General features: G+C 47.6%; 61 non-coding genes and 18 pseudogenes across 61 annotated transcripts in view; all 79 read left to right on the plus strand.

Annotated features, from left to right (window-relative positions):
- Positions 1-37, plus strand: part of LOC138538135 (5S ribosomal RNA) — a 119-nt gene extending 82 nt beyond the window's left edge. The window contains exon 1 of the ribosomal RNA XR_011286245.1: positions 1-37. This exon is cut by the window's left edge and continues 82 nt beyond it. This is a non-coding gene — a ribosomal RNA (5S ribosomal RNA).
- Positions 38-143: 106 nt separating this feature from the next.
- LOC138539374 (5S ribosomal RNA) lies at positions 144-262 on the plus strand. The gene has a single exon (XR_011287443.1). It is a non-coding gene; the product is annotated as a 5S ribosomal RNA (ribosomal RNA).
- A 106-nt stretch (positions 263-368) lies between these two features.
- On the plus strand, positions 369-487 carry LOC138541494 (5S ribosomal RNA). Its single transcript, XR_011289500.1, has one exon. It is a non-coding gene; the product is annotated as a 5S ribosomal RNA (ribosomal RNA).
- A 106-nt stretch (positions 488-593) lies between these two features.
- LOC138547409 (5S ribosomal RNA) lies at positions 594-712 on the plus strand. Its single transcript, XR_011291249.1, has one exon. It is a non-coding gene; the product is annotated as a 5S ribosomal RNA (ribosomal RNA).
- Positions 713-818: 106 nt separating this feature from the next.
- Positions 819-937, plus strand: LOC138543470 (5S ribosomal RNA). Its single transcript, XR_011290611.1, has one exon. It is a non-coding gene; the product is annotated as a 5S ribosomal RNA (ribosomal RNA).
- A 105-nt stretch (positions 938-1,042) lies between these two features.
- On the plus strand, positions 1,043-1,151 carry LOC138543241 (5S ribosomal RNA; annotated as a pseudogene).
- A 464-nt stretch (positions 1,152-1,615) lies between these two features.
- Positions 1,616-1,734, plus strand: LOC138538136 (5S ribosomal RNA). The gene has a single exon (XR_011286246.1). It is a non-coding gene; the product is annotated as a 5S ribosomal RNA (ribosomal RNA).
- A 106-nt stretch (positions 1,735-1,840) lies between these two features.
- LOC138539375 (5S ribosomal RNA) lies at positions 1,841-1,959 on the plus strand. Its single transcript, XR_011287444.1, has one exon. It is a non-coding gene; the product is annotated as a 5S ribosomal RNA (ribosomal RNA).
- A 106-nt stretch (positions 1,960-2,065) lies between these two features.
- On the plus strand, positions 2,066-2,184 carry LOC138541495 (5S ribosomal RNA). The gene has a single exon (XR_011289501.1). It is a non-coding gene; the product is annotated as a 5S ribosomal RNA (ribosomal RNA).
- A 106-nt stretch (positions 2,185-2,290) lies between these two features.
- On the plus strand, positions 2,291-2,409 carry LOC138547410 (5S ribosomal RNA). The gene has a single exon (XR_011291250.1). It is a non-coding gene; the product is annotated as a 5S ribosomal RNA (ribosomal RNA).
- A 106-nt stretch (positions 2,410-2,515) lies between these two features.
- On the plus strand, positions 2,516-2,634 carry LOC138551213 (5S ribosomal RNA). The gene has a single exon (XR_011294942.1). It is a non-coding gene; the product is annotated as a 5S ribosomal RNA (ribosomal RNA).
- Positions 2,635-2,739: 105 nt separating this feature from the next.
- On the plus strand, positions 2,740-2,848 carry LOC138544066 (5S ribosomal RNA; annotated as a pseudogene).
- A 464-nt stretch (positions 2,849-3,312) lies between these two features.
- Positions 3,313-3,431, plus strand: LOC138538137 (5S ribosomal RNA). The gene has a single exon (XR_011286247.1). It is a non-coding gene; the product is annotated as a 5S ribosomal RNA (ribosomal RNA).
- A 106-nt stretch (positions 3,432-3,537) lies between these two features.
- Positions 3,538-3,656, plus strand: LOC138539376 (5S ribosomal RNA). The gene has a single exon (XR_011287445.1). It is a non-coding gene; the product is annotated as a 5S ribosomal RNA (ribosomal RNA).
- A 106-nt stretch (positions 3,657-3,762) lies between these two features.
- LOC138539215 (5S ribosomal RNA) lies at positions 3,763-3,881 on the plus strand. Its single transcript, XR_011287290.1, has one exon. It is a non-coding gene; the product is annotated as a 5S ribosomal RNA (ribosomal RNA).
- Positions 3,882-3,987: 106 nt separating this feature from the next.
- Positions 3,988-4,096, plus strand: LOC138546746 (5S ribosomal RNA; annotated as a pseudogene).
- A 106-nt stretch (positions 4,097-4,202) lies between these two features.
- Positions 4,203-4,321, plus strand: LOC138542062 (5S ribosomal RNA). Its single transcript, XR_011290052.1, has one exon. It is a non-coding gene; the product is annotated as a 5S ribosomal RNA (ribosomal RNA).
- A 106-nt stretch (positions 4,322-4,427) lies between these two features.
- LOC138547411 (5S ribosomal RNA) lies at positions 4,428-4,546 on the plus strand. The gene has a single exon (XR_011291251.1). It is a non-coding gene; the product is annotated as a 5S ribosomal RNA (ribosomal RNA).
- A 106-nt stretch (positions 4,547-4,652) lies between these two features.
- On the plus strand, positions 4,653-4,761 carry LOC138545802 (5S ribosomal RNA; annotated as a pseudogene).
- Positions 4,762-5,224: 463 nt separating this feature from the next.
- Positions 5,225-5,343, plus strand: LOC138548672 (5S ribosomal RNA). The gene has a single exon (XR_011292464.1). It is a non-coding gene; the product is annotated as a 5S ribosomal RNA (ribosomal RNA).
- A 106-nt stretch (positions 5,344-5,449) lies between these two features.
- LOC138538746 (5S ribosomal RNA) lies at positions 5,450-5,568 on the plus strand. The gene has a single exon (XR_011286835.1). It is a non-coding gene; the product is annotated as a 5S ribosomal RNA (ribosomal RNA).
- A 106-nt stretch (positions 5,569-5,674) lies between these two features.
- Positions 5,675-5,793, plus strand: LOC138550982 (5S ribosomal RNA). Its single transcript, XR_011294722.1, has one exon. It is a non-coding gene; the product is annotated as a 5S ribosomal RNA (ribosomal RNA).
- A 106-nt stretch (positions 5,794-5,899) lies between these two features.
- On the plus strand, positions 5,900-6,008 carry LOC138542823 (5S ribosomal RNA; annotated as a pseudogene).
- A 106-nt stretch (positions 6,009-6,114) lies between these two features.
- On the plus strand, positions 6,115-6,233 carry LOC138536826 (5S ribosomal RNA). The gene has a single exon (XR_011284987.1). It is a non-coding gene; the product is annotated as a 5S ribosomal RNA (ribosomal RNA).
- Positions 6,234-6,339: 106 nt separating this feature from the next.
- LOC138547412 (5S ribosomal RNA) lies at positions 6,340-6,458 on the plus strand. Its single transcript, XR_011291252.1, has one exon. It is a non-coding gene; the product is annotated as a 5S ribosomal RNA (ribosomal RNA).
- Positions 6,459-6,564: 106 nt separating this feature from the next.
- Positions 6,565-6,683, plus strand: LOC138542529 (5S ribosomal RNA). Its single transcript, XR_011290509.1, has one exon. It is a non-coding gene; the product is annotated as a 5S ribosomal RNA (ribosomal RNA).
- A 106-nt stretch (positions 6,684-6,789) lies between these two features.
- LOC138547111 (5S ribosomal RNA) lies at positions 6,790-6,898 on the plus strand (annotated as a pseudogene).
- A 463-nt stretch (positions 6,899-7,361) lies between these two features.
- LOC138538138 (5S ribosomal RNA) lies at positions 7,362-7,480 on the plus strand. The gene has a single exon (XR_011286248.1). It is a non-coding gene; the product is annotated as a 5S ribosomal RNA (ribosomal RNA).
- A 106-nt stretch (positions 7,481-7,586) lies between these two features.
- LOC138539377 (5S ribosomal RNA) lies at positions 7,587-7,705 on the plus strand. Its single transcript, XR_011287446.1, has one exon. It is a non-coding gene; the product is annotated as a 5S ribosomal RNA (ribosomal RNA).
- A 106-nt stretch (positions 7,706-7,811) lies between these two features.
- LOC138540649 (5S ribosomal RNA) lies at positions 7,812-7,930 on the plus strand. Its single transcript, XR_011288689.1, has one exon. It is a non-coding gene; the product is annotated as a 5S ribosomal RNA (ribosomal RNA).
- Positions 7,931-8,036: 106 nt separating this feature from the next.
- On the plus strand, positions 8,037-8,155 carry LOC138547413 (5S ribosomal RNA). The gene has a single exon (XR_011291253.1). It is a non-coding gene; the product is annotated as a 5S ribosomal RNA (ribosomal RNA).
- Positions 8,156-8,260: 105 nt separating this feature from the next.
- Positions 8,261-8,369, plus strand: LOC138543242 (5S ribosomal RNA; annotated as a pseudogene).
- Positions 8,370-8,840: 471 nt separating this feature from the next.
- LOC138538139 (5S ribosomal RNA) lies at positions 8,841-8,959 on the plus strand. Its single transcript, XR_011286249.1, has one exon. It is a non-coding gene; the product is annotated as a 5S ribosomal RNA (ribosomal RNA).
- Positions 8,960-9,065: 106 nt separating this feature from the next.
- Positions 9,066-9,184, plus strand: LOC138539378 (5S ribosomal RNA). Its single transcript, XR_011287447.1, has one exon. It is a non-coding gene; the product is annotated as a 5S ribosomal RNA (ribosomal RNA).
- Positions 9,185-9,290: 106 nt separating this feature from the next.
- Positions 9,291-9,409, plus strand: LOC138549712 (5S ribosomal RNA). Its single transcript, XR_011293486.1, has one exon. It is a non-coding gene; the product is annotated as a 5S ribosomal RNA (ribosomal RNA).
- A 106-nt stretch (positions 9,410-9,515) lies between these two features.
- LOC138542974 (5S ribosomal RNA) lies at positions 9,516-9,624 on the plus strand (annotated as a pseudogene).
- Positions 9,625-9,730: 106 nt separating this feature from the next.
- LOC138547414 (5S ribosomal RNA) lies at positions 9,731-9,849 on the plus strand. Its single transcript, XR_011291254.1, has one exon. It is a non-coding gene; the product is annotated as a 5S ribosomal RNA (ribosomal RNA).
- A 106-nt stretch (positions 9,850-9,955) lies between these two features.
- Positions 9,956-10,064, plus strand: LOC138544906 (5S ribosomal RNA; annotated as a pseudogene).
- Positions 10,065-10,527: 463 nt separating this feature from the next.
- On the plus strand, positions 10,528-10,646 carry LOC138541743 (5S ribosomal RNA). The gene has a single exon (XR_011289742.1). It is a non-coding gene; the product is annotated as a 5S ribosomal RNA (ribosomal RNA).
- A 106-nt stretch (positions 10,647-10,752) lies between these two features.
- LOC138539380 (5S ribosomal RNA) lies at positions 10,753-10,871 on the plus strand. Its single transcript, XR_011287449.1, has one exon. It is a non-coding gene; the product is annotated as a 5S ribosomal RNA (ribosomal RNA).
- Positions 10,872-10,977: 106 nt separating this feature from the next.
- On the plus strand, positions 10,978-11,096 carry LOC138541497 (5S ribosomal RNA). Its single transcript, XR_011289502.1, has one exon. It is a non-coding gene; the product is annotated as a 5S ribosomal RNA (ribosomal RNA).
- Positions 11,097-11,202: 106 nt separating this feature from the next.
- On the plus strand, positions 11,203-11,321 carry LOC138551079 (5S ribosomal RNA). Its single transcript, XR_011294814.1, has one exon. It is a non-coding gene; the product is annotated as a 5S ribosomal RNA (ribosomal RNA).
- A 106-nt stretch (positions 11,322-11,427) lies between these two features.
- LOC138549751 (5S ribosomal RNA) lies at positions 11,428-11,546 on the plus strand. Its single transcript, XR_011293524.1, has one exon. It is a non-coding gene; the product is annotated as a 5S ribosomal RNA (ribosomal RNA).
- Positions 11,547-11,651: 105 nt separating this feature from the next.
- LOC138545667 (5S ribosomal RNA) lies at positions 11,652-11,760 on the plus strand (annotated as a pseudogene).
- Positions 11,761-12,224: 464 nt separating this feature from the next.
- On the plus strand, positions 12,225-12,343 carry LOC138538140 (5S ribosomal RNA). Its single transcript, XR_011286250.1, has one exon. It is a non-coding gene; the product is annotated as a 5S ribosomal RNA (ribosomal RNA).
- A 106-nt stretch (positions 12,344-12,449) lies between these two features.
- On the plus strand, positions 12,450-12,568 carry LOC138541498 (5S ribosomal RNA). Its single transcript, XR_011289503.1, has one exon. It is a non-coding gene; the product is annotated as a 5S ribosomal RNA (ribosomal RNA).
- A 106-nt stretch (positions 12,569-12,674) lies between these two features.
- Positions 12,675-12,793, plus strand: LOC138547415 (5S ribosomal RNA). The gene has a single exon (XR_011291255.1). It is a non-coding gene; the product is annotated as a 5S ribosomal RNA (ribosomal RNA).
- Positions 12,794-12,898: 105 nt separating this feature from the next.
- Positions 12,899-13,007, plus strand: LOC138543243 (5S ribosomal RNA; annotated as a pseudogene).
- Positions 13,008-13,471: 464 nt separating this feature from the next.
- On the plus strand, positions 13,472-13,590 carry LOC138538141 (5S ribosomal RNA). Its single transcript, XR_011286251.1, has one exon. It is a non-coding gene; the product is annotated as a 5S ribosomal RNA (ribosomal RNA).
- Positions 13,591-13,696: 106 nt separating this feature from the next.
- On the plus strand, positions 13,697-13,815 carry LOC138539381 (5S ribosomal RNA). The gene has a single exon (XR_011287450.1). It is a non-coding gene; the product is annotated as a 5S ribosomal RNA (ribosomal RNA).
- Positions 13,816-13,921: 106 nt separating this feature from the next.
- LOC138541499 (5S ribosomal RNA) lies at positions 13,922-14,040 on the plus strand. Its single transcript, XR_011289504.1, has one exon. It is a non-coding gene; the product is annotated as a 5S ribosomal RNA (ribosomal RNA).
- Positions 14,041-14,146: 106 nt separating this feature from the next.
- On the plus strand, positions 14,147-14,265 carry LOC138547416 (5S ribosomal RNA). The gene has a single exon (XR_011291256.1). It is a non-coding gene; the product is annotated as a 5S ribosomal RNA (ribosomal RNA).
- Positions 14,266-14,370: 105 nt separating this feature from the next.
- Positions 14,371-14,479, plus strand: LOC138543244 (5S ribosomal RNA; annotated as a pseudogene).
- A 464-nt stretch (positions 14,480-14,943) lies between these two features.
- On the plus strand, positions 14,944-15,062 carry LOC138538142 (5S ribosomal RNA). The gene has a single exon (XR_011286252.1). It is a non-coding gene; the product is annotated as a 5S ribosomal RNA (ribosomal RNA).
- Positions 15,063-15,168: 106 nt separating this feature from the next.
- LOC138541500 (5S ribosomal RNA) lies at positions 15,169-15,287 on the plus strand. Its single transcript, XR_011289505.1, has one exon. It is a non-coding gene; the product is annotated as a 5S ribosomal RNA (ribosomal RNA).
- A 106-nt stretch (positions 15,288-15,393) lies between these two features.
- LOC138547418 (5S ribosomal RNA) lies at positions 15,394-15,512 on the plus strand. The gene has a single exon (XR_011291258.1). It is a non-coding gene; the product is annotated as a 5S ribosomal RNA (ribosomal RNA).
- Positions 15,513-15,617: 105 nt separating this feature from the next.
- On the plus strand, positions 15,618-15,726 carry LOC138543246 (5S ribosomal RNA; annotated as a pseudogene).
- Positions 15,727-16,190: 464 nt separating this feature from the next.
- Positions 16,191-16,309, plus strand: LOC138538144 (5S ribosomal RNA). The gene has a single exon (XR_011286254.1). It is a non-coding gene; the product is annotated as a 5S ribosomal RNA (ribosomal RNA).
- A 106-nt stretch (positions 16,310-16,415) lies between these two features.
- Positions 16,416-16,534, plus strand: LOC138539382 (5S ribosomal RNA). The gene has a single exon (XR_011287451.1). It is a non-coding gene; the product is annotated as a 5S ribosomal RNA (ribosomal RNA).
- A 106-nt stretch (positions 16,535-16,640) lies between these two features.
- LOC138541501 (5S ribosomal RNA) lies at positions 16,641-16,759 on the plus strand. Its single transcript, XR_011289506.1, has one exon. It is a non-coding gene; the product is annotated as a 5S ribosomal RNA (ribosomal RNA).
- Positions 16,760-16,865: 106 nt separating this feature from the next.
- LOC138547419 (5S ribosomal RNA) lies at positions 16,866-16,984 on the plus strand. Its single transcript, XR_011291259.1, has one exon. It is a non-coding gene; the product is annotated as a 5S ribosomal RNA (ribosomal RNA).
- A 105-nt stretch (positions 16,985-17,089) lies between these two features.
- Positions 17,090-17,198, plus strand: LOC138543247 (5S ribosomal RNA; annotated as a pseudogene).
- A 475-nt stretch (positions 17,199-17,673) lies between these two features.
- Positions 17,674-17,792, plus strand: LOC138538145 (5S ribosomal RNA). Its single transcript, XR_011286255.1, has one exon. It is a non-coding gene; the product is annotated as a 5S ribosomal RNA (ribosomal RNA).
- A 106-nt stretch (positions 17,793-17,898) lies between these two features.
- LOC138539383 (5S ribosomal RNA) lies at positions 17,899-18,017 on the plus strand. Its single transcript, XR_011287452.1, has one exon. It is a non-coding gene; the product is annotated as a 5S ribosomal RNA (ribosomal RNA).
- A 106-nt stretch (positions 18,018-18,123) lies between these two features.
- On the plus strand, positions 18,124-18,242 carry LOC138549713 (5S ribosomal RNA). The gene has a single exon (XR_011293487.1). It is a non-coding gene; the product is annotated as a 5S ribosomal RNA (ribosomal RNA).
- A 106-nt stretch (positions 18,243-18,348) lies between these two features.
- On the plus strand, positions 18,349-18,457 carry LOC138542975 (5S ribosomal RNA; annotated as a pseudogene).
- Positions 18,458-18,563: 106 nt separating this feature from the next.
- Positions 18,564-18,682, plus strand: LOC138547420 (5S ribosomal RNA). Its single transcript, XR_011291260.1, has one exon. It is a non-coding gene; the product is annotated as a 5S ribosomal RNA (ribosomal RNA).
- Positions 18,683-18,788: 106 nt separating this feature from the next.
- LOC138544907 (5S ribosomal RNA) lies at positions 18,789-18,897 on the plus strand (annotated as a pseudogene).
- Positions 18,898-19,360: 463 nt separating this feature from the next.
- LOC138541745 (5S ribosomal RNA) lies at positions 19,361-19,479 on the plus strand. Its single transcript, XR_011289744.1, has one exon. It is a non-coding gene; the product is annotated as a 5S ribosomal RNA (ribosomal RNA).
- A 106-nt stretch (positions 19,480-19,585) lies between these two features.
- LOC138539384 (5S ribosomal RNA) lies at positions 19,586-19,704 on the plus strand. Its single transcript, XR_011287453.1, has one exon. It is a non-coding gene; the product is annotated as a 5S ribosomal RNA (ribosomal RNA).
- A 106-nt stretch (positions 19,705-19,810) lies between these two features.
- Positions 19,811-19,929, plus strand: LOC138541502 (5S ribosomal RNA). Its single transcript, XR_011289507.1, has one exon. It is a non-coding gene; the product is annotated as a 5S ribosomal RNA (ribosomal RNA).
- A 106-nt stretch (positions 19,930-20,035) lies between these two features.
- LOC138551080 (5S ribosomal RNA) lies at positions 20,036-20,154 on the plus strand. Its single transcript, XR_011294815.1, has one exon. It is a non-coding gene; the product is annotated as a 5S ribosomal RNA (ribosomal RNA).
- A 106-nt stretch (positions 20,155-20,260) lies between these two features.
- LOC138549866 (5S ribosomal RNA) lies at positions 20,261-20,379 on the plus strand. Its single transcript, XR_011293636.1, has one exon. It is a non-coding gene; the product is annotated as a 5S ribosomal RNA (ribosomal RNA).
- A 105-nt stretch (positions 20,380-20,484) lies between these two features.
- LOC138545668 (5S ribosomal RNA) lies at positions 20,485-20,593 on the plus strand (annotated as a pseudogene).
- A 464-nt stretch (positions 20,594-21,057) lies between these two features.
- Positions 21,058-21,176, plus strand: LOC138538146 (5S ribosomal RNA). Its single transcript, XR_011286256.1, has one exon. It is a non-coding gene; the product is annotated as a 5S ribosomal RNA (ribosomal RNA).
- Positions 21,177-21,282: 106 nt separating this feature from the next.
- LOC138541503 (5S ribosomal RNA) lies at positions 21,283-21,401 on the plus strand. The gene has a single exon (XR_011289508.1). It is a non-coding gene; the product is annotated as a 5S ribosomal RNA (ribosomal RNA).
- A 106-nt stretch (positions 21,402-21,507) lies between these two features.
- On the plus strand, positions 21,508-21,626 carry LOC138547421 (5S ribosomal RNA). Its single transcript, XR_011291261.1, has one exon. It is a non-coding gene; the product is annotated as a 5S ribosomal RNA (ribosomal RNA).
- Positions 21,627-21,731: 105 nt separating this feature from the next.
- LOC138543248 (5S ribosomal RNA) lies at positions 21,732-21,840 on the plus strand (annotated as a pseudogene).
- Positions 21,841-22,304: 464 nt separating this feature from the next.
- On the plus strand, positions 22,305-22,423 carry LOC138538147 (5S ribosomal RNA). Its single transcript, XR_011286257.1, has one exon. It is a non-coding gene; the product is annotated as a 5S ribosomal RNA (ribosomal RNA).
- Positions 22,424-22,475: the final 52 nt, after the last annotated feature.

Here is a 22,475-nt window from a genome sequence, read left to right on the forward strand (position 1 = left end):
ATGGGAGACCGCCTGGGAATACCAGGTGCTGTAGGCTTTTTTGTGCTCCAAGTTCAGGAAGTGAGCCCTTTCTCAATTGCCTTTTAAAACTGCAAGGTCTAGCCGACTAGATGCTTAAAAGTACAAAACTCACTAGGCCCAGAGCCTACGGCCACACCACACTGAATGTGCCTGATCTCGTCTGATCTCAGAAGCTAAGCAGTGTCGGGCCTAGTTAGTACCTGGATGGAAGACCGCCTGGGAATACCAGGTGCTGTAGGCTTTTTTGTACTCCAAGTTCAGGAAGTGAGCCATTTCTCAATTGCCTTTCAAAACTGCAAGGTCTAGCCGACTAGATGCTTAAAAGTACAAAACTCACAAGAACCAGAGCCTACGGCCACAGCACACTGAATGCGCCCGATCTCGTCTGATCTCGGAAGCTAAGCAGTGTCGGGCCTCGTTAGTACCTGGATGGGAGACCGCCTGGGAATACCAGGTGCTGTAGGCTTTTTTGTGCTCCAAGTTCAGGAAGTGAGCCATTTCTCAATTGCCTTTCAAAACTGCAAGGTCTAGCTGACTAGATGCTTAAAAGTACAAAACTCACTAGGCCCAGAGCCTACGGCCACACCACACTGATTGCGCCCGATCTCGTCTGATCTCGGAAGCTAAGCAGTGTCGGGCCTAGTTAGTACCTGGATGGGAGACCACCTGGGAATACCAGGTGCTGTAGGCTTTTTTGTGCTCCAAGTTCAGGAAGTGAGCCATTTCTCAATTGCCTTTCAAAACTGCAAGGTCTAGCCGACTAGATGCTTAAAAGTACAAAACTCACTAAGCCCAGAGCCTACGGCCACACCACACTGAATGCGCCCGATCTCGTCTGATCTCGGAAGCTAAGCAGTGTCGGGCCTAGTTAGTACCTGGATGGGAGACCACCTGGGAATACCAGGTGCTGTAGGCTTTTTTGTGCTCCAAGTTCAGGAAGTGAGCCATTTCACAATTGCCTTTCAAAACTGCAAGGTCTAGCCGACTAGATGCTTAAAAGTACAAACTCACTAGGCCCAGAGCCTACGGCCACACCACACTGAATGCGCCCGATCTCGGAAGCTAAGCAGGGTCGGGCCTAGTTAGTACCTGGATGGGAGACTGCCTGGGAATACCAGGTGCTGTAGGCTTTTTTTGTGCTCCATGATTAGTAATTGCGCAACTTCTCAATTATTTTTCAAATTTGGTATGTTTCCAAAATAATTGTATCCCGTTTTATAGCGGAAATGTTGGACAACATCATGAGGGCTGGAGCTACCTTTTTACATAGAATTAGCATACAGGTAGTGTGTTCATGGGTAATAAATCGACTTTCACATGTAATGCAGTACAGAGAATATTGAGTCCTTCAAGAGGCATGAAAGAAAACCATTATTGTGTTGATTGTTCTCTCCACCTCCCTGCAACAGACACAGGATGGATGAATTAAAGTTATCCTACCAGACATAGGAGTCCTGAATGGGCCCACCAGTCTTATATATCTCGCCTGATCGAGCCTGATCGAGCGATGAGCGTGGTATCATGTTGCTAGTGGCTGCATGGCTTAGCTTACTAAATGCAAATGCATAAGAGTAATATTCTTAGCATTCCTAGAGCCTACGGCCACACCACACTGAATGCACCCGATCTCGACTGATCTCGGAAGTTAAGCAGTGTCAGGCCTAGTTAGTACCTGGATGGGAGACCGCCTGGGAATACCAGGTGCTGTAGGCTTTTTTGTGCTCCAAGTTCAGGAAGTGAGCCCTTTCTCAATTGCCTTTTAAAACTGCAAGGTCTAGCCGACTAGATGCTTAAAAGTACAAAACTCACAAGGCCCAGAGCCTACGGCCACACCACACTGAATGTGCCTGATCTCGTCTGATCTCAGAAGCTAAGCAGTGTCGGGCCTAGTTAGTACCTGGATGGAAGACCGCCTGGGAATACCAGGTGCTGTAGGCTTTTTTGTACTCCAAGTTCAGGAAGTGAGCCATTTCTCAATTGCCTTTCAAAACTGCAAGGTCTAGCCGACTAGATGCTTAAAAGTACAAAACTCACAAGAACCAGAGCCTACGGCCACAGCACACTGAATGCGCCCGATCTCGTCTGATCTCGGAAGCTAAGCAGTGTCGGGCCTCGTTAGTACCTGGATGGGAGACCGCCTGGGAATACCAGGTGCTGTAGGCTTTTTTGTGCTCCAAGTTCAGGAAGTGAGCCATTTCTCAATTGCCTTTCAAAACTGCAAGGTCTAGCTGACTAGATGCTTAAAAGTACAAAACTCACTAGGCCCAGAGCCTACGGCCACACCACACTGATTGCGCCCGATCTCGTCTGATCTCGGAAGCTAAGCAGTGTCGGGCCTAGTTAGTACCTGGATGGGAGACCACCTGGGAATACCAGGTGCTGTAGGCTTTTTTGTGCTCCAAGTTCAGGAAGTGAGCCATTTCTCAATTGCCTTTCAAAACTGCAAGGTCTAGCCGACTAGATGCTTAAAAGTACAAAACTCACTAAGCCCAGAGCCTACGGCCACACCACACTGAATGCGCCCGATCTCGTCTGATCTCGGAAGCTAAGCAGTGTCGGGCCTAGTTAGTACCTGGATAGGAGACCACCTGGGAATACCAGGTGCTGTAGGCTTTTTTGTGCTCCAAGTTCAGGAAGTGAGCCATTTCACAATTGCCTTTCAAAACTGCAAGGTCTAGCCGACTAGATGCTTAAAAGTACAAACTCACTAGGCCCAGAGCCTACGGCCACACCACACTGAATGCCCCCGATCTCGGAAGCTAAGCAGGGTCGGGCCTAGTTAGTACCTGGATGGGAGACTGCCTGGGAATACCAGGTGCTGTAGGCTTTTTTTGTGCTCCATGATTAGTAATTGCGCAACTTCTCAATTATTTTTCAAATTTGGTATGTTTCCAAAATAATTGTATCCCGTTTTATAGCGGAAATGTTGGACAACATCATGAGGGCTGGAGCTACCTTTTTACATAGAATTAGCATACAGGTAGTGTGTTCATGGGTAATAAATCGACTTTCACATGTAATGCAGTACAGAGAATATTGAGTCCTTCAAGAGGCATGAAAGAAAACCATTATTGTGTTGATTGTTCTCTCCACCTCCCTGCAACAGACACAGGATGGATGAATTAAAGTTATCCTACCAGACATAGGAGTCCTGAATGGGCCCACCAGTCTTATATATCTCGCCTGATCGAGCCTGATCGAGCGATGAGCGTGGTATCATGTTGCAAGTGGCTGCATGGCTTAGCTTACTAAATGCAAATGCATAAGAGTAATATTCTTAGCATTCCTAGAGCCTACGGCCACACCACACTGAATGCACCCGATCTCGACTGATCTCGGAAGTTAAGCAGTGTCAGGCCTAGTTAGTACCTGGATGGGAGACCGCCTGGGAATACCAGGTGCTGTAGGCTTTTTTGTGCTCCAAGTTCAGGAAGTGAGCCCTTTCTCAATTGCCTTTTAAAACTGCAAGGTCTAGCCGACTAGATGCTTAAAAGTACAAAACTCAGTAGGCCCAGAGCCTACGGCCACACCACACTGAATGTGCCTGATCTCGTCTGATCTCAGAAGCTAAGCAGTGTCGGGCCTAGTTAGTACCTGGATGGAAGACCGCCTGGGAATACCAGGTGCTGTAGGCTTTTTTGTACTCCAAGTTCAGGAAGTGAGCCATTTCTCAATTGCCTTTCAAAACTGCAAGGTCTAGCCGACTAGATGCTTAAAAGTACAAAACTCACAAGAACCAGAGCCTACGGCCACACCACACTGAATGCGCCCGATCTCGTCTGATCTCGGAAGCTAAGCAGTGTCGGGCCTCGTTAGTACCTGGATGGAAGACCGCCTGGGAATACCAGGTGCTGTAGGCTTTTTTGTGCTCCAAGTTCAGGAAGTGAGCCATTTCACAATTGCCTTTCAAAACTGCAAGGTCTAGCCGACTAGATGCTTAAAAGTACAAAACTCACTAGGCCCAGAGCCTTCGGCCACACCACACTGAATGCGCCCGATCTCGGAAGCTAAGCAGGGTCAGGCCTAGTTAGTACCTGGATGGAAGACCGCCTGGGAATACCAGGTGCTGTAGGCTTTTTTGTACTCCAAGTTCAGGAAGTGAGCCATTTCTCAATTGCCTTTCAAAACTGCAAGGTCTAGCCGACTAGATGCTTAAAAGTACAAAACTCACAAGAACCAGAGCCTACGGCCACACCACACTGAATGCGCCCGATCTCGTCTGTTCTCGGAAGCTAAGCAGTGTCGGGCCTCGTTAGTACCTGGATGGGAGACTGCCTGGGAATACCAGGTGCTGTAGGCTTTTTTGTGCTCCAAGTTCAGGAAGTGAGCCATTTCTCAATTGCCTTTCAAAAGTGCAAGGTCTAGCTGACTAGATGCTTAAAAGTACAAAACTCACTAGGCCCAGAGCCTACGGCCACACCACACTGATTGCGCCCGATCTCGTCTGATCTCGGAAGCTAAGCAGTGTCGGGCCTAGTTAGTACCTGGATGGGAGACCACCTGGGAATACCAGGTGCTGTAGGCTTTTTTGTGCTCCAAGTTCAGGAAGTGAGCCATTTCTCAATTGCCTTTCAAAACTGCAAGGTCTAGCCGACTAGATGCTTAAAAGTACAAAACTCACTAGGCCCAGAGCCTACGGCCACACCACACTGAATGTGCCCGATCTCGGAAACTAAGCAGGGTCAGGCCTAGTTAGTACCTGGATGGGAGACTGCCTGGGAATACCAGGTGCTGTAGGCTTTTTTGTGCTCCATGATTAGTAATTGCGCAACTTCTCAATTATTTTTCAAATTTGGTATGTTTCCAAAATAATTGTATCCCGTTTTATAGCGGAAATGTTGGACAACATCATGAGGGCTGGAGCTACCTTTTTACATAGAATTAGCATACAGGTAGTGTGTTCATGGGTAATAAATCGACTTTCACATGTAATGCAGTACAGAGAATATTGAGTCCTTCAAGAGGCATGAAAGAAAACCATTATTGTGTTGATTGTTCTCTCCACCTCCCTGCAACAGACACAGGATGGATGAATTAAAGTTATCCTACCAGACATAGGAGTCCTGAATGGGCCCACCAGTCTTATATATCTCGCCTGATCGAGCCTGATCGAGCGATGAGCGTGGTATCATGTTGCAAGTGGCTGCATGGCTTAGCTTACTAAATGCAAATGCATAAGAGTAATATTCTTAGCATTCCTAGAGCCTACGGCCACACCACACTGAATGCACCCGATCTCGTCTGATCTCGGAAGTTAAGCAGTGTCAGGCCTAGTTAGTACCTGGATGGGAGACCGCCTGGGAATACCAGGTGCTGTAGGCTTTTTTGTGCTCCAAGTTCAGGAAGTGAGCCCTTTCTCAATTGCCTTTTAAAACTGCAAGGTCTAGCCGACTAGATGCTTAAAAGTACAACACTCACTAGGCCCAGAGCCTACGGCCACACCACACTGAATGCGCCTGATCTCGTCTGATCTCAGAAGCTAAGCAGTGTCGGGCCTAGTTAGTACCTGGATGGGAGACCGCCTGGGAATACCAGGTGCTGTAGGCTTTTTTGTACTCCAAGTTCAGGAAGTGAGCCATTTCTCAATTGCCTCTCAAAACTGCAAGGTCTAGCCGACTAGATGCTTAAAAGTACAAAACTCACTAGGCCCAGAGCCCACGGCCACACCACACTGAATGCGCCCGATCTCGTCTGATCTCGGAAGCTAAGCAGTGTCGGGCCTAGTTAGTACCTGGATGGGAGACCACCTGGGAATACCAGGTGCTGTAGGCTTTTTTGTGCTCCAAGTTCAGGAAGTGAGCCATTTCACAATTGCCTTTCAAAACTGCAAGGTCTAGCCGACTAGATGCTTAAAAGTACAAAACTCACTAGGCCCAGAGCCTACGGCCACACCACACTGAATGCGCCCGATCTCGGAAGCTAAGCAGGGTCGGGCCTAGTTAGTACCTGGATGGGAGACCGCCTGGGAATACCAGGTGCTGTAGGCTTTTTTGTGCTCCAAGTTCAGGAAGTGAGCCATTTCTCAATTGCCTTTCAAAATTGCAAGGTCTAGCTGACTAGATGCTTAAAAGTACAAAACTCACTAGGCCCAGAGCCTACGGCCACACCACACTGATTGCGCCCGATCTCGTCTGATCTCGGAAGCTAAGCAGTGTCGGGCCTCGTTAGTACCTGGATGGGAGACCGCCTGGGAATACCAGGTGCTGTAGGCTTTTTTGTGCTCCAAGTTCAGGAAGTGAGCCATTTCTCAATTGCCTTTCAAAACTGCAAGGTCTAGCTGACTAGATGCTTAAAAGTACAAAACTCACTAGGCCCAGAGCCTACGGCCACACCACACTGATTGCGCCCGATCTCGTCTGATCTCGGAAGCTAAGCAGTGTCGGGCCTAGTTAGTACCTGGATGGGAGACCACCTGGGAATACCAGGTGCTGTAGGCTTTTTTGTGCTCCAAGTTCAGGAAGTGAGCCATTTCACAATTGCCTTTCAAAACTGCAAGGTCTAGCCGACTAGATGCTTAAAAGTACAAAACTCACTAGGCCCAGAGCCTACGGCCACACCACACTGAATGCGCCCAATCTCGACTGATCTCGGAAGTTAAGCAGTGTCAGGCCTAGTTAGTACCTGGATGGGAGACCGCCTGGGAATACCAGGTGCTGTAGGCTTTTTTGTGCTCCAAGTTCAGGAAGTGAGCCCTTTCTCAATTGCCTTTTAAAACTGCAAGGTCTAGCCGACTAGATGCTTAAAAGTACAAAACTCACTAGGCCCAGAGCCTACGGCCACACCACACTGAATGTGCCCAATCTCGGAAGCTAAGCAGGGTCAGGCCTAGTTAGTACCTGGATGGGAGACTGCCTGGGAATACCAGGTGCTGTAGGCTTTTTTGTGCTCCATGATTAGTAATTGCGCAACTTCTCAATTATTTTTCAAATTTGGTATGTTTCCAAAATAATTGTATCCCGTTTTATAGCGGAAATGTTGGACAACATCATGAGGGCTGGAGCTACCTTTTTACATAGAATTAGCATACAGGTAGTGTGTTCATGGGTAATAAATCGACTTTCACATGTAATGCAGTACAGAGAATATTGAGTCCTTCAAGAGGCATGAAAGAAAACCATTATTGTGTTGATTGTTCTCTCCACCTCCCTGCAACAGACACAGGATGGATGAATTAAAGTTATCCTACCAGACATAGGAGTCCTGAATGGGCCCACCAGTCTTATATATCTCGCCTGATCGAGCCTGATCGAGCGATGAGCGTGGTATCATGTTGCAAGTGGCTGCATGGCTTAGCTTACTAAATGCAAATGCATAAGAGTAATATTCTTAGCATTCCTAGAGCCTACGGCCACACCACACTGAATGCACCCGATCTCGACTGATCTCGGAAGTTAAGCAGTGTCAGGCCTAGTTAGTACCTGGATGGGAGACCGCCTGGGAATACCAGGTGCTGTAGGCTTTTTTGTGCTCCAAGTTCAGGAAGTGAGCCCTTTCTCAATTGCCTTTTAAAACTGCAAGGTCTAGCCGACTAGATGCTTAATAGTACAAAACTCACTAGGCCCAGAGCCTACGGCCACACCACACTGAATGTGCCTGATCTCGTCTGATCTCAGAAGCTAAGCAGTGTCGGGCCTAGTTAGTACCTGGATGGAAGACCGCCTGGGAATACCAGGTGCTGTAGGCTTTTTTGTACTCCAAGTTCAGGAAGTGAGCCATTTCTCAATTGCCTTTCAAAACTGCAAGGTCTAGCCGACTAGATGCTTAAAAGTACAAAACTCACAAGAACCAGAGCCTACGGCCACACCACACTGAATGCGCCCGATCTCGTCTGATCTTGGAAGCTAAGCAGTGTCGGGCCTCGTTAGTACCTGGATGGGAGACCGCCTGGGAATACCAGGTGCTGTAGGCTTTTTTGTGCTCCAAGTTCAGGAAGTGAGCCATTTCTCAATTGCCTTTCAAAACTGCAAGGTCTAGCTGACTAGATGCTTAAAAGTACAAAACTCACTAGGCCCAGAGCCTACGGCCACACCACACTGATTGCGCCCGATCTCGTCTGATCTCGGAAGCTAAGCAGTGTCGGGCCTAGTTAGTACCTGGATGGGAGACCACCTGGGAATACCAGGTGCTGTAGGCTTTTTTGTGCTCCAAGTTCAGGAAGTGAGCCATTTCACAATTGCCTTTCAAAACTGCAAGGTCTAGCCGACTAGATGCTTAAAAGTACAAACTCACTAGGCCCAGAGCCTACGGCCACACCACACTGAATGCGCCCGATCTCGGAAGCTAAGCAGGGTCGGGCCTAGTTAGTACCTGGATGGGAGACTGCCTGGGAATACCAGGTGCTGTAGGCTTTTTTTGTGCTCCATGATTAGTAATTGCGCAACTTCTCAATTATTTTTCAAATTTGGTATGTTTCCAAAATAATTGTATCCCGTTTTATAGCGGAAATGTTGGACAACATCATGAGGGCTGGAGCTACCTTTTTACATAGAATTAGCATACAGGTAGTGTGTTCATGGGTAATAAATCAACTTTCACATGTAATGCAGTACAGAGAATATTGAGTCCTTCAAGAGGCATGAAAGAAAACCATTATTGTGTTGATTGTTCTCTCCACCTCCCTGCAACAGACACAGGATGGATGAATTAAAGTTATCCTACCAGACATAGGAGTCCTGAATGGGCCCACCAGTCTTATATATCTCGCCTGATCGAGCCTGAGCGCTGATCGAGCGATGAGCGTGGTATCATGTTGCAAGTGGCTGCATGGCTTAGCTTACTAAATGCAAATGCATAAGAGTAATATTCTTAGCATTCCTAGAGCCTACGGCCACACCACACTGAATGCACCCGATCTCGACTGATCTCGGAAGTTAAGCAGTGTCAGGCCTAGTTAGTACCTGGATGGGAGACCGCCTGGGAATACCAGGTGCTGTAGGCTTTTTTGTGCTCCAAGTTCAGGAAGTGAGCCCTTTCTCAATTGCCTTTTAAAACTGCAAGGTCTAGCCGACTAGATGCTTAAAAGTACAAAACTCAGTAGGCCCAGAGCCTACGGCCACACCACACTGAATGTGCCTGATCTCGTCTGATCTCAGAAGCTAAGCAGTGTCGGGCCTAGTTAGTACCTGGATGGAAGACCGCCTGGGAATACCAGGTGCTGTAGGCTTTTTTGTACTCCAAGTTCTCGAAGTGAGCCATTTCTCAATTGCCTTTCAAAACTGCAAGGTCTAGCCGACTAGATGCTTAAAAGTACAAAACTCACAAGAACCAGAGCCTACGGCCACACCACACTGAATGCGCCCGATCTCGTCTGATCTCGGAAGCTAAGCAGTGTCGGGCCTCGTTAGTACCTGGATGGGAGACCGCCTGGGAATACCAGGTGCTGTAGGCTTTTTTGTGCTCCAAGTTCAGGAAGTGAGCCATTTCTCAATTGCCTTTCAAAATTGCAAGGTCTAGCTGACTAGATGCTTAAAAGTACAAAACTCACTAGGCCCAGAGCCTACGGCCACACCACACTGATTGCGCCCGATCTCGGAAGCTAAGCAGTGTCGGGCCTCGTTAGTACCTGGATGGGAGACCGCCTGGGAATACCAGGTGCTGTAGGCTTTTTTGTGCTCCAAGTTCAGGAAGTGAGCCATTTCTCAATTGCCTTTCAAAACTGCAAGGTCTAGCTGACTAGATGCTTAAAAGTACAAAACTCACTAGGCCCAGAGCCTACGGCCACACCACACTGATTGCGCCCGATCTCGTCTGATCTCGGAAGCTAAGCAGTGTCGGGCCTAGTTAGTACCTGGATGGGAGACCACCTGGGAATACCAGGTGCTGTAGGCTTTTTTGTGCTCCAAGTTCAGGAAGTGAGCCATTTCACAATTGCCTTTCAAAACTGCAAGGTCTAGCCGACTAGATGCTTAAAAGTACAAAACTCACTAGGCCCAGAGCCTACGGCCACACCACACTGAATGCGCCCGATCTCGGAAGCTAAGCAGGGTCAGGCCTAGTTAGTACCTGGATGGGAGACTGCCTGGGAATACCAGGTGCTGTAGGCTTTTTTGTGCTCCATGATTAGTAATTGCGCAACTTCTCAATTATTTTTCAAATTTGGTATGTTTCCAAAATAATTGTATCCCGTTTTATAGCGGAAATGTTGGACAACATCATGAGGGCTGGAGCTACCTTTTTACATAGAATTAGCATACAGGTAGTGTGTTCATGGGTAATAAATCGACTTTCACATGTAATGCAGTACAGAGAATATTGAGTCCTTCAAGAGGCATGAAAGAAAACCATTATTGTGTTGATTGTTCTCTCCACCTCCCTGCAACAGACACAGGATGGATGAATTAAAGTTATCCTACCAGACATAGGAGTCCTGAATGGGCCCACCAGTCTTATATATCTCGCCTGATCGAGCCTGATCGAGCGATGAGCGTGGTATCATGTTGCAAGTGGCTGCATGGCTTAGCTTACTAAATGCAAATGCATAAGAGTAATATTCTTAGCATTCCTAGAGCCTACGGCCACACCACACTGAATGCACCCGATCTCGACTGATCTCGGAAGTTAAGCAGTGTCAGGCCTAGTTAGTACCTGGATGGGAGACTGCCTGGGAATACCAGGTGCTGTAGGCTTTTTTGTGCTCCAAGTTCAGGAAGTGAGCCCTTTCTCAATTGCCTTTTAAAACTGCAAGGTCTAGCCGACTAGATGCTTAAAAGTACAAAACTCACTAGGCCCAGAGCCTACGGCCACACCACACTGAATGTGCCTGATCTCGTCTGATCTCAGAAGCTAAGCAGTGTCGGGCCTAGTTAGTACCTGGATGGAAGACCGCCTGGGAATACCAGGTGCTGTAGGCTTTTTTGTACTCCAAGTTCAGGAAGTGAGCCATTTCTCAATTGCCTTTCAAAACTGCAAGGTCTAGCCGACTAGATGCTTAAAAGTACAAAACTCACAAGAACCAGAGCCTACGGCCACAGCACACTGAATGCGCCCGATCTCGTCTGATCTCGGAAGCTAAGCAGTGTCGGGCCTCGTTAGTACCTGGATGGGAGACCGCCTGGGAATACCAGGTGCTGTAGGCTTTTTTGTGCTCCAAGTTCAGGAAGTGAGCCATTTCTCAATTGCCTTTCAAAACTGCAAGGTCTAGCTGACTAGATGCTTAAAAGTACAAAACTCACTAGGCCCAGAGCCTACGGCCACACCACACTGATTGCGCCCGATCTCGTCTGATCTCGGAAGCTAAGCAGTGGCGGGCCTAGTTAGTACCTGGATGGGAGACCACCTGGGAATACCAGGTGCTGTAGGCTTTTTTGTGCCCCAAGTTCAGGAAGTGAGCCATTTCTCAATTGCCTTTCAAAACTGCAAGGTCTAGCCGACTAGATGCTTAAAAGTACAAAACTCACTAAGCCCAGAGCCTACGGCCACACCACACTGAATGCGCCCGATCTCGTCTGATCTCGGAAGCTAAGCAGTGTAGGGCCTAGTTAGTACCTGGATGGGAGACCACCTGGGAATACCAGGTGCTGTAGGCTTTTTTGTGCTCCAAGTTCAGGAAGTGAGCCATTTCACAATTGCCTTTCAAAACTGCAAGGTCTAGCCGACTAGATGCTTAAAAGTACAAACTCACTAGGCCCAGAGCCTACGGCCACACCACACTGAATGCGCCCGATCTCGGAAGCTAAGCAGGGTCTGGCCTAGTTAGTACCTGGATGGGAGACTGCCTGGGAATACCAGGTGCTGTAGGCTTTTTTTGTGCTCCATGATTAGTAATTGCGCAACTTCTCAATTATTTTTCAAATTTGGTATGTTTCCAAAATAATTGTATCCCGTTTTATAGCGGAAATGTTGGACAACATCATGAGGGCTGGAGCTACCTTTTTACATAGAATTAGCATACAGGTAGTGTGTTCATGGGTAATAAATCGACTTTCACATGTAATGCAGTACAGAGAATATTGAGTCCTTCAAGAGGCATGAAAGAAAACCATTATTGTGTTGATTGTTCTCTCCACCTCCCTGCAACAGACACAGGATGGATGAATTAAAGTTATCCTACCAGACATAGGAGTCCTGAATGGGCCCACCAGTCTTATATATCTCGCCTGATCGAGCCTGATCGAGCGATGAGCGTGGTATCATGTTGCAAGTGGCTGCATGGCTTAGCTTACTAAATGCAAATGCATAAGAGTAATATTCTTAGCATTCCTAGAGCCTACGGCCACACCACACTGAATGCACCCGATCTCGACTGATCTCGGAAGTTAAGCAGTGTCAGGCCTAGTTAGTACCTGGATGGGAGACCGCCTGGGAATACCAGGTGCTGTAGGCTTTTTTGTACTCCAAGTTCAGGAAGTGAGCCATTTCTCAATTGCCTTTCAAAACTGCAAGGTCTAGCCGACTAGATGCTTAAAAGTACAAAACTCACAAGAACCAGAGCCTACGGCCACAGCACACTGAATGCGCCCGATCTCGTCTGATCTCGGAAGCTAAGCAGTGTCGGGCCTCGTTAGTACCTGGATGGGAGACCGCCTGGGAATACCAGGTGCTGTAGGCTTTTTTGTGCTCCAAGTTCAGGAAGTGAGCCATTTCTCAATTGCCTTTCAAAACTGCAAGGTCTAGCTGACTAGATGCTTAAAAGTACAAAACTCACTAGGCCCAGAGCCTACGGCCACACCACACTGATTGCGCCCGATCTCGTCTGATCTCGGAAGCTAAGCAGTGTCGGGCCTAGTTAGTACCTGGATGGGAGACCACCTGGGAATACCAGGTGCTGTAGGCTTTTTTGTGCTCCAAGTTCAGGAAGTGAGCCATTTCACAATTGCCTTTCAAAACTGCAAGGTCTAGCCGACTAGATGCTTAAAAGTACAAACTCACTAGGCCCAGAGCCTACGGCCACACCACACTGAATGCGCCCGATCTCGGAAGCTAAGCAGGGTCGGGCCTAGTTAGTACCTGGATGGGAGACTGCCTGGGAATACCAGGTGCTGTAGGCTTTTTTTGTGCTCCATGATTAGTAATTGCGCAACTTCTCAATTATTTTTCAAATTTGGTATGTTTCCAAAATAATTGTATCCCGTTTTATAGCGGAAATGTTGGACAACATCATGAGGGCTGGAGCTACCTTTTTACATAGAATTAGCATACAGGTAGTGTGTTCATGGGTAATAAATCAACTTTCACATGTAATGCAGTACAGAGAATATTGAGTCCTTCAAGAGGCATGAAAGAAAACCATTATTGTGTTGATTGTTCTCTCCACCTCCCTGCAACAGACACAGGATGGATGAATTAAAGTTATCCTACCAGACATAGGAGTCCTGAATGGGCCCACCAGTCTTATATATCTCGCCTGATCGAGCCTGATCGAGCGATGAGCGTGGTATCATGTTGCAAGTGGCTGCATGGCTTAGCTTACTAAATGCAAATGCATAAGAGTAATATTCTTAGCATTCCTAGAGCCTACGGCCACACCACACTGAATGCACCCGATCTCGACTGATCTCGGAAGTTAAGCAGTGTCAGGCCTAGTTAGTACCTGGATGGGAGACCGCCTGGGAATACCAGGTGCTGTAGGCTTTTTTGTGCTCCAAGTTCAGGAAGTGAGCCCTTTCTCAATTGCCTTTTAAAACTGCAAGGTCTAGCCGACTAGATGCTTAAAAGTACAAAACTCACTAGGCCCAGAGCCTACGGCCACACCACACTGAATGTGCCTGATCTCGTCTGATCTCAGAAGCTAAGCAGTGTCGGGCCTAGTTAGTACCTGGATGGAAGACCGCCTGGGAATACCAGGTGCTGTAGGCTTTTTTGTACTCCAAGTTCAGGAAGTGAGCCATTTCTCAATTGCCTTTCAAAACTGCAAGGTCTAGCCGACTAGATGCTTAAAAGTACAAAACTCACAAGAACCAGAGCCTACGGCCACAGCACACTGAATGCGCCCGATCTCGTCTGATCTCGGAAGCTAAGCAGTGTCGGGCCTCGTTAGTACCTGGATGGGAGACCGCCTGGGAATACCAGGTGCTGTAGGCTTTTTTGTGCTCCAAGTTCAGGAAGTGAGCCATTTCTCAATTGCCTTTCAAAACTGCAAGGTCTAGCTGACTAGATGCTTAAAAGTACAAAACTCACTAGGCCCAGAGCCTACGGCCACACCACACTGATTGCGCCCGATCTCGTCTGATCTCGGAAGCTAAGCAGTGTCGGGCCTAGTTAGTACCTGGATGGGAGACCACCTGGGAATACCAGGTGCTGTAGGCTTTTTTGTGCTCCAAGTTCAGGAAGTGAGCCATTTCACAATTGCCTTTCAAAACTGCAAGGTCTAGCCGACTAGATGCTTAAAAGTACAAACTCACTAGGCCCAGAGCCTACGGCCACACCACACTGAATGCGCCCGATCTCGGAAGCTAAGCAGGGTCGGGCCTAGTTAGTACCTGGATGGGAGACTGCCTGGGAATACCAGGTGCTGTAGGCTTTTTTTGTGCTCCATGATTAGTAATTGCGCAACTTCTCAATTATTTTTCAAATTTGGTATGTTTCCAAAATAATTGTATCCCGTTTTATAGCGGAAATGTTGGACAACATCATGAGGGCTGGAGCTACCTTTTTACATAGAATTAGCATACAGGTAGTGTGTTCATGGGTAATAAATCAACTTTCACATGTAATGCAGTACAGAGAATATTGAGTCCTTCAAGAGGCATGAAAGAAAACCATTATTGTGTTGATTGTTCTCTCCACCTCCCTGCAACAGACACAGGATGGATGAATTAAAGTTATCCTACCAGACATAGGAGTCCTGAATGGGCCCACCAGTCTTATATATCTCGCCTGATCGAGCCTGATCGAGCGATGAGCGTGGTATCATGTTGCAAGTGGCTGCATGGCTTAGCTTACTAAATGCAAATGCATAAGAGTAATATTCTTAGCATTCCTAGAGCCTACGGCCACACCACACTGAATGCACCCGATCTCGACTGATCTCGGAAGTTAAGCAGTGTCAGGCCTAGTTAGTACCTGGATGGGAGACCGCCTGGGAATACCAGGTGCTGTAGGCTTTTTTGTACTCCAAGTTCAGGAAGTGAGCCATTTCTCAATTGCCTTTCAAAACTGCAAGGTCTAGCCGACTAGATGCTTAAAAGTACAAAACTCACAAGAACCAGAGCCTACGGCCACAGCACACTGAATGCGCCCGATCTCGTCTGATCTCGGAAGCTAAGCAGTGTCGGGCCTCGTTAGTACCTGGATGGGAGACCGCCTGGGAATACCAGGTGCTGTAGGCTTTTTTGTGCTCCAAGTTCAGGAAGTGAGCCATTTCTCAATTGCCTTTCAAAACTGCAAGGTCTAGCTGACTAGATGCTTAAAAGTACAAAACTCACTAGGCCCAGAGCCTACGGCCACACCACACTGATTGCGCCCGATCTCGTCTGATCTCGGAAGCTAAGCAGTGTCGGGCCTAGTTAGTACCTGGATGGGAGACCACCTGGGAATACCAGGTGCTGTAGGCTTTTTTGTGCTCCAAGTTCAGGAAGTGAGCCATTTCACAATTGCCTTTCAAAACTGCAAGGTCTAGCCGACTAGATGCTTAAAAGTACAAACTCACTAGGCCCAGAGCCTACGGCCACACCACACTGAATGCGCCCGATCTCGGAAGCTAAGCAGGGTCGGGCCTAGTTAGTACCTGGATGGGAGACTGCCTGGGAATACCAGGTGCTGTAGGCTTTTTTTGTGCTCCATGATTAGTAATTGCGCAACTTCTCAATTATTTTTCAAATTTGGTATGTTTCCAAAATAATTGTATCCCGTTTTATAGCGGAAATGTTGGACAACATCATGAGGGCTGGAGCTACCTTTTTACATAGAATTAGCATACAGGTAGTGTGTTCATGGGTAATAAATCAACTTTCACATGTAATGCAGTACAGAGAATATTGAGTCCTTCAAGAGGCATGAAAGAAAACCATTATTGTGTTGATTGTTCTCTCCACCTCCCTGCAACAGACACAGGATGGATGAATTAAAGTTATCCTACCAGACATAGGAGTCCTGAATGGGCCCACCAGTCTTATATATCTCGCCTGATCGAGCCTGATCGAGCGATGAGCGTGGTATCATGTTGCAAGTGGCTGCATGGCTTAGCTTACTAAATGCAAATGCATAAGAGTAATATTCTTAGCATTCCTAGAGCCTACGGCCACACCACACTGAATGCACCCGATCTCGACTGATCTCGGAAGTTAAGCAGTGTCAGGCCTAGTTAGTACCTGGATGGGAGACCGCCTGGGAATACCAGGTGCTGTAGGCTTTTTTGTGCTCCAAGTTCAGGAAGTGAGCCCTTTCTCAATTGCCTTTTAAAACTGCAAGGTCTAGCCGACTAGATGCTTAAAAGTACAAAACTCACTAGGCCCAGAGCCTACGGCCACACCACACTGAATGTGCCTGATCTCGTCTGATCTCAGAAGCTAAGCAGTGTCGGGCCTAGTTAGTACCTGGATGGAAGACCGCCTGGGAATACCAGGTGCTGTAGGCTTTTTTGTACTCCAAGTTCAGGAAGTGAGCCATTTCTCAATTGCCTTTCAAAACTGCAAGGTCTAGCCGACTAGATGCTTAAAAGTACAAAACTCACAAGAACCAGAGCCTACGGCCACAGCACACTGAATGCGCCCGATCTCGTCTGATCTCGGAAGCTAAGCAGTGTCGGGCCTCGTTAGTACCTGGATGGGAGACCGCCTGGGAATACCAGGTGCTGTAGGCTTTTTTGTGCTCCAAGTTCAGGAAGTGAGCCATTTCTCAATTGCCTTTCAAAACTGCAAGGTCTAGCTGACTAGATGCTTAAAAGTACAAAACTCACTAGGCCCAGAGCCTACGGCCACACCACACTGATTGCGCCCGATCTCGTCTGATCTCGGAAGCTAAGCAGTGTCGGGCCTAGTTAGTACCTGGATGGGAGACCACCTGGGAATACCAGGTGCTGTAGGCTTTTTTGTGCTCCAAGTTCAGGAAGTGAGCCATTTCACAATTGCCTTTCAAAACTGCAAGGTCTAGCCGACTAGATGCTTAAAAGTACAAACTCACTAGGCCCAGAGCCTACGGCCACACCACACTGAATGCGCCCGATCTCGGAAGCTAAGCAGGGTCGGGCCTAGTTAGTACCTGGATGGGAGACTGCCTGGGAATACCAGGTGCTGTAGGCTTTTTTTGTGCTCCATGATTAGTAATTGCGCAACTTCTCAATTATTTTTCAAATTTGGTATGTTTCCAAAATAATTGTATCCCGTTTTATAGCGGAAATGTTGGACAACATCATGAGGGCTGGAGCTACCTTTTTACATAGAATTAGCATACAGGTAGTGTGTTCATGGGTAATAAATCAACTTTCACATGTAATGCAGTACAGAGAATATTGAGTCCTTCAAGAGGCATGAAAGAAAACCATTATTGTGTTGATTGTTCTCTCCACCTCCCTGCAACAGACACAGGATGGATGAATTAAAGTTATCCTACCAGACATAGGAGTCCTGAATGGGCCCACCAGTCTTATATATCTCGCCTGATCGAGCCTGATCGAGCGCTGATCGAGCGATGAGCGTGGTATCATGTTGCAAGTGGCTGCATGGCTTAGCTTACTAAATGCAAATGCATAAGAGTAATATTCTTAGCATTCCTAGAGCCTACGGCCACACCACACTGAATGCACCCGATCTCGACTGATCTCGGAAGTTAAGCAGTGTCAGGCCTAGTTAGTACCTGGATGGGAGACCGCCTGGGAATACCAGGTGCTGTAGGCTTTTTTGTGCTCCAAGTTCAGGAAGTGAGCCCTTTCTCAATTGCCTTTTAAAACTGCAAGGTCTAGCCGACTAGATGCTTAAAAGTACAAAACTCAGTAGGCCCAGAGCCTACGGCCACACCACACTGAATGTGCCTGATCTCGTCTGATCTCAGAAGCTAAGCAGTGTCGGGCCTAGTTAGTACCTGGATGGAAGACCGCCTGGGAATACCAGGTGCTGTAGGCTTTTTTGTACTCCAAGTTCTCGAAGTGAGCCATTTCTCAATTGCCTTTCAAAACTGCAAGGTCTAGCCGACTAGATGCTTAAAAGTACAAAACTCACAAGAACCAGAGCCTACGGCCACACCACACTGAATGCGCCCGATCTCGTCTGATCTCGGAAGCTAAGCAGTGTCGGGCCTCGTTAGTACCTGGATGGGAGACCGCCTGGGAATACCAGGTGCTGTAGGCTTTTTTGTGCTCCAAGTTCAGGAAGTGAGCCATTTCTCAATTGCCTTTCAAAATTGCAAGGTCTAGCTGACTAGATGCTTAAAAGTACAAAACTCACTAGGCCCAGAGCCTACGGCCACACCACACTGATTGCGCCCGATCTCGGAAGCTAAGCAGTGTCGGGCCTCGTTAGTACCTGGATGGGAGACCGCCTGGGAATACCAGGTGCTGTAGGCTTTTTTGTGCTCCAAGTTCAGGAAGTGAGCCATTTCTCAATTGCCTTTCAAAACTGCAAGGTCTAGCTGACTAGATGCTTAAAAGTACAAAACTCACTAGGCCCAGAGCCTACGGCCACACCACACTGATTGCGCCCGATCTCGTCTGATCTCGGAAGCTAAGCAGTGTCGGGCCTAGTTAGTACCTGGATGGGAGACCACCTGGGAATACCAGGTGCTGTAGGCTTTTTTGTGCTCCAAGTTCAGGAAGTGAGCCATTTCACAATTGCCTTTCAAAACTGCAAGGTCTAGCCGACTAGATGCTTAAAAGTACAAAACTCACTAGGCCCAGAGCCTACGGCCACACCACACTGAATGCGCCCGATCTCGGAAGCTAAGCAGGGTCAGGCCTAGTTAGTACCTGGATGGGAGACTGCCTGGGAATACCAGGTGCTGTAGGCTTTTTTGTGCTCCATGATTAGTAATTGCGCAACTTCTCAATTATTTTTCAAATTTGGTATGTTTCCAAAATAATTGTATCCCGTTTTATAGCGGAAATGTTGGACAACATCATGAGGGCTGGAGCTACCTTTTTACATAGAATTAGCATACAGGTAGTGTGTTCATGGGTAATAAATCGACTTTCACATGTAATGCAGTACAGAGAATATTGAGTCCTTCAAGAGGCATGAAAGAAAACCATTATTGTGTTGATTGTTCTCTCCACCTCCCTGCAACAGACACAGGATGGATGAATTAAAGTTATCCTACCAGACATAGGAGTCCTGAATGGGCCCACCAGTCTTATATATCTCGCCTGATCGAGCCTGATCGAGCGATGAGCGTGGTATCATGTTGCAAGTGGCTGCATGGCTTAGCTTACTAAATGCAAATGCATAAGAGTAATATTCTTAGCATTCCTAGAGCCTACGGCCACACCACACTGAATGCACCCGATCTCGACTGATCTCGGAAGTTAAGCAGTGTCAGGCCTAGTTAGTACCTGGATGGGAGACTGCCTGGGAATACCAGGTGCTGTAGGCTTTTTTGTGCTCCAAGTTCAGGAAGTGAGCCCTTTCTCAATTGCCTTTTAAAACTGCAAGGTCTAGCCGACTAGATGCTTAAAAGTACAAAACTCACTAGGCCCAGAGCCTACGGCCACACCACACTGAATGTGCCTGATCTCGTCTGATCTCAGAAGCTAAGCAGTGTCGGGCCTAGTTAGTACCTGGATGGAAGACCGCCTGGGAATACCAGGTGCTGTAGGCTTTTTTGTACTCCAAGTTCAGGAAGTGAGCCATTTCTCAATTGCCTTTCAAAACTGCAAGGTCTAGCCGACTAGATGCTTAAAAGTACAAAACTCACAAGAACCAGAGCCTACGGCCACAGCACACTGAATGCGCCCGATCTCGTCTGATCTCGGAAGCTAAGCAGTGTCGGGCCTCGTTAGTACCTGGATGGGAGACCGCCTGGGAATACCAGGTGCTGTAGGCTTTTTTGTGCTCCAAGTTCAGGAAGTGAGCCATTTCTCAATTGCCTTTCAAAACTGCAAGGTCTAGCTGACTAGATGCTTAAAAGTACAAAACTCACTAGGCCCAGAGCCTACGGCCACACCACACTGATTGCGCCCGATCTCGTCTGATCTCGGAAGCTAAGCAGTGGCGGGCCTAGTTAGTACCTGGATGGGAGACCACCTGGGAATACCAGGTGCTGTAGGCTTTTTTGTGCCCCAAGTTCAGGAAGTGAGCCATTTCTCAATTGCCTTTCAAAACTGCAAGGTCTAGCCGACTAGATGCTTAAAAGTACAAAACTCACTAAGCCCAGAGCCTACGGCCACACCACACTGAATGCGCCCGATCTCGTCTGATCTCGGAAGCTAAGCAGTGTAGGGCCTAGTTAGTACCTGGATGGGAGACCACCTGGGAATACCAGGTGCTGTAGGCTTTTTTGTGCTCCAAGTTCAGGAAGTGAGCCATTTCACAATTGCCTTTCAAAACTGCAAGGTCTAGCCGACTAGATGCTTAAAAGTACAAACTCACTAGGCCCAGAGCCTACGGCCACACCACACTGAATGCGCCCGATCTCGGAAGCTAAGCAGGGTCTGGCCTAGTTAGTACCTGGATGGGAGACTGCCTGGGAATACCAGGTGCTGTAGGCTTTTTTTGTGCTCCATGATTAGTAATTGCGCAACTTCTCAATTATTTTTCAAATTTGGTATGTTTCCAAAATAATTGTATCCCGTTTTATAGCGGAAATGTTGGACAACATCATGAGGGCTGGAGCTACCTTTTTACATAGAATTAGCATACAGGTAGTGTGTTCATGGGTAATAAATCGACTTTCACATGTAATGCAGTACAGAGAATATTGAGTCCTTCAAGAGGCATGAAAGAAAACCATTATTGTGTTGATTGTTCTCTCCACCTCCCTGCAACAGACACAGGATGGATGAATTAAAGTTATCCTACCAGACATAGGAGTCCTGAATGGGCCCACCAGTCTTATATATCTCGCCTGATCGAGCCTGATCGAGCGATGAGCGTGGTATCATGTTGCAAGTGGCTGCATGGCTTAGCTTACTAAATGCAAATGCATAAGAGTAATATTCTTAGCATTCCTAGAGCCTACGGCCACACCACACTGAATGCACCCGATCTCGACTGATCTCGGAAGTTAAGCAGTGTCAGGCCTAGTTAGTACCTGGATGGGAGACCGCCTGGGAATACCAGGTGCTGTAGGCTTTTTTGTACTCCAAGTTCAGGAAGTGAGCCATTTCTCAATTGCCTTTCAAAACTGCAAGGTCTAGCCGACTAGATGCTTAAAAGTACAAAACTCACAAGAACCAGAGCCTACGGCCACAGCACACTGAATGCGCCCGATCTCGTCTGATCTCGGAAGCTAAGCAGTGTCGGGCCTCGTTAGTACCTGGATGGGAGACCGCCTGGGAATACCAGGTGCTGTAGGCTTTTTTGTGCTCCAAGTTCAGGAAGTGAGCCATTTCTCAATTGCCTTTCAAAACTGCAAGGTCTAGCTGACTAGATGCTTAAAAGTACAAAACTCACTAGGCCCAGAGCCTACGGCCACACCACACTGATTGCGCCCGATCTCGTCTGATCTCGGAAGCTAAGCAGTGTCGGGCCTAGTTAGTACCTGGATGGGAGACCACCTGGGAATACCAGGTGCTGTAGGCTTTTTTGTGCTCCAAGTTCAGGAAGTGAGCCATTTCACAATTGCCTTTCAAAACTGCAAGGTCTAGCCGACTAGATGCTTAAAAGTACAAACTCACTAGGCCCAGAGCCTACGGCCACACCACACTGAATGCGCCCGATCTCGGAAGCTAAGCAGGGTCGGGCCTAGTTAGTACCTGGATGGGAGACTGCCTGGGAATACCAGGTGCTGTAGGCTTTTTTTGTGCTCCATGATTAGTAATTGCGCAACTTCTCAATTATTTTTCAAATTTGGTATGTTTCCAAAATAATTGTATCCCGTTTTATAGCGGAAATGTTGGACAACATCATGAGGGCTGGAGCTACCTTTTTACATAGAATTAGCATACAGGTAGTGTGTTCATGGGTAATAAATCAACTTTCACATGTAATGCAGTACAGAGAATATTGAGTCCTTCAAGAGGCATGAAAGAAAACCATTATTGTGTTGATTGTTCTCTCCACCTCCCTGCAACAGACACAGGATGGATGAATTAAAGTTATCCTACCAGACATAGGAGTCCTGAATGGGCCCACCAGTCTTATATATCTCGCCTGATCGAGCCTGATCGAGCGATGAGCGTGGTATCATGTTGCAAGTGGCTGCATGGCTTAGCTTACTAAATGCAAATGCATAAGAGTAATATTCTTAGCATTCCTAGAGCCTACGGCCACACCACACTGAATGCACCCGATCTCGACTGATCTCGGAAGTTAAGCAGTGTCAGGCCTAGTTAGTACCTGGATGGGAGACCGCCTGGGAATACCAGGTGCTGTAGGCTTTTTTGTGCTCCAAGTTCAGGAAGTGAGCCCTTTCTCAATTGCCTTTTAAAA

Source organism: Ambystoma mexicanum, unplaced genomic scaffold (assembly GCF_040938575.1).
Source record: "Ambystoma mexicanum isolate Mex_15411 unplaced genomic scaffold, UKY_AmexF1_1 Mex_scaf10, whole genome shotgun sequence".
Classification (NCBI taxonomy): domain Eukaryota; kingdom Metazoa; phylum Chordata; class Amphibia; order Caudata; family Ambystomatidae; genus Ambystoma; species Ambystoma mexicanum.